Source organism: Cherax quadricarinatus, chromosome 68 (assembly GCF_038502225.1).
Source record: "Cherax quadricarinatus isolate ZL_2023a chromosome 68, ASM3850222v1, whole genome shotgun sequence".
Classification (NCBI taxonomy): domain Eukaryota; kingdom Metazoa; phylum Arthropoda; class Malacostraca; order Decapoda; family Parastacidae; genus Cherax; species Cherax quadricarinatus.
The window spans coordinates 10,443,241-10,446,568 of NC_091359.1; positions in this window are offsets into that span (position 1 = coordinate 10,443,241).

The following is a 3,328-nucleotide window of genomic DNA, read 5'->3' on the forward strand; positions in this document are numbered from 1 at the left end:
AAGCAACAGCAAAGAACTACAGACCAATAGCACTAACATCCCATATCATAAAAATCTTTGAAAGGGTCCTAAGAAGCAAGATCACCACCCATCTAGAAACCCATCAGTTACACAACCCAGGGCAACATGGGTTTAGAACAGGTCGCTCCTGTCTGTCTCAACTACTGGATCACTACGACAAGGTCCTAAATGCACTAGAAGACAAAAAGAATGCAGATGTAATATATACAGACTTTGCAAAAGCCTTCGACAAGTGTGACCATGGCGTAATAGCGCACAAAATGCGCGCTAAAGGAATAACAGGAAAAGTTGGTCGATGGATCTATAATTTCCTCACTAACAGAACACAGAGAGTAGTCGTCAACAGAGTAAAGTCCGAGGCAGCTACGGTGAAAAGCTCTGTTCCACAAGGCACAGTACTAGCTCCCATCTTGTTCCTCATCCTCATATCCGACATAGACAAGGATGTCAGCCACAGCACCGTGTCTTCCTTTGCAGATGACACCCGAATCTGCATGACAGTGTCTTCCATTGCAGACACTGCAAGGCTCCAGGCGGACATCAACCAAATCTTTCAGTGGGCTGCAGAAAACAATATGAAGTTCAACGATGAGAAATTTCAATTACTCAGATATGGTAAACATGAGGAAATTAAATCTTCATCAGAGTACAAAACAAATTCTGGCCACAAAATAGAGCGAAACACCAACGTCAAAGACCTGGGAGTGATTATGTCGGAGGATCTCACCTTCAAGGACCATAACATTGTATCAATCGCATCTGCTAGAAAAATGACAGGATGGATAATGAGAACCTTCAAAACTAGGGAGGCCAAGCCCATGATGACACTCTTCAGGTCACTTGTTCTATCTAGGCTGGAATATTGCTGCACTCTAACAGCACCTTTCAAGGCAGGTGAAATTGCCGACCTAGAAAATGTACAGAGAACTTTCACGGCGCGCATAACGGAGATAAAACACCTCAATTACTGGGAGCGCTTGAGGTTTCTAAACCTGTATTCCCTGGAACGCAGGAGGGAGAGATACATGATTATATACACCTGGAAAATCCTAGAGGGACTAGTACCGAACTTGCACACGAAAATCACTCACTACGAAAGCAAAAGACTTGGCAGACGATGCACCATCCCCCCAATGAAAAGCAGGGGTGTCACTAGCACGTTAAGAGACCATACAATAAGTGTCAGGGGACCGAGACTGTTCAACTGCCTCCCAGCACACATAAGGGGGATTACCAACAGACCCCTGGCAGTCTTCAAGCTGGCACTGGACAAGCACCTAAAGGCAGTTCCTGATCAGCCGGGCTGTGGCTCGTACGTTGGTTTGCGTGCAGCCAGCAGCAACAGCCTGGTTGATCAGGCGCTGATCCACCAGGAGGCCTGGTCACAGACCGGGCCGCGGGGGCGTTGACCCCCGAAACTCTCTCCAGGTAAACTCCAGGCACTAGCCAAGGCGTTGGACCCATTCTGTTTTGGCTCGCCTCATGGTGCGAAAAAACGCATGACGCTTTAGACCACTGTGTGGTCTAAAGTGGATCCTTGGGCCATCACAACCCGCAATCCAACAATAACACCCCTCAAGGGAGGATCCTTGACGCTGATGAGGGGCTATTGATCTAGGGAATTGGATCTGTGCTCCGGTTCCATGAACTGAGCCTGAGTACCTTCCATCACCCCACCCACCCACACATGCACTGTATAATCCTATAGGTTTAGCGCTCCCCCATGATTATAATAAATCCAACAATAACAGTACATTAGTATACAAATTTATGTGGCATGATAGATTAAGATTTTGCTTGCATTTTTAACCCAGATGATTAACCACCCAGGATAACCTAAGAAAGTCACTGTCATCGAGGACTACTCGAATTATTATAATCAGAGAAAGAGCTAAACCGACAAGGGTCATACAACGCGAGGACTGCTCGAAATGCACAGCTTTTCTGTCTTGCTTCCCCCTCAAGGAAGGTTCCTTGATGTTGATGAGGGGCTCTTAAGAACATAAGAACGAAGGAACACTGCAGCAGGCCTACTGGCCCATGCGAGGCAGGTCCAAGTCTCCTACCGGCTTAAACCAATGCACCCAACCTAGTCAGGTCAGGTCACATTGACTTAAGGGAGGAACACGGCAACCGTCCTGGTAGCACAAGCTAATCAGGTCCAACTCACACCCACCCACACCCACTCATGTATTTATCCAACCTATTTTTAAAGCTACACAACGTTCTGGCCTCTATCACTGTACTTGGGAGTTTGTTCCACTCATCCACAACTCTATTACCAAACCAGTACTTTCCTATATCCTTCCTGAATCTGAATTTTTCTAACTTAAAACCATTGCTGCGAATCCTGTCTAGGCTAGATATTAATAATAATCTGTCTTGCTTCCACTGGGGGTCCTTCAATCTTGTCCTCCAGGACTGGATCCACAGCAGTCGACTAACACTCCGTGTGTGAAGCTCCTGCTTCACACACGGAGGGCCCGGGTTCGATTCCCGGCGGGTGGAAACATTTCGACACATTTCCTTACACCTGTTGTCCTGTTCACCTAGCAGCAAATAGGTACTTGGGTGTTAGTCGACTGGTGTGGGTCGCATCCTGGGGGACAAGATTAAGGACCCCAATGGAAATAAGTTAGACAGTCCTCGATGACGCACTGACTTTCTTGGGTTATCCTGGGTGGCTAACCCTCCGGGGTTAAAAATCCGAACGAAATCTTATCTTATCTCTTATCTTACATATTGTTTTTGTGACTTATGTCACTTGATTAGTTCCTTGTTGTTTGTGAATATCAAATCCAGTGTATTTTCATTTCTAGTGGGTCATATGCTTGCAAGATAAGTGGCATGGACAAAAGGAAATATAACCCCAATAGAAATAAGTCGCTGACTTTTTTGTTTGGGGGGGGGGAGTTATCCTAGGTAATCTCTATACATGTGCTGCTATGTATGATAATTTATGTAACTGTATTTGTGTGTGCCTATACCTGAATAACCGTACCACCACCCTTTCTGTTTAAGTGGGGTACCTGGATGCTAATGAAGGGATCTTGAATTCAATAAATATGAGCATGTCACCTCTTCCTTGGATCAAACATGATCATCTCCCATGTCCCAGTACCCCTATGATTTTAGCACTTACCCTTCTAGAAATTTTCTTCACTAATAGTGACAGAGGTATGGGTATGGGTTCCTTCATATATCGCAGCCTTTACTTTTGGTATACTGTCCTTGCAATTGGTTTTAAGTTTGTCTACAGGCACCTAAAGTCAGTACCTGACCAACCGGGCTGTGGTTTGTACATCAA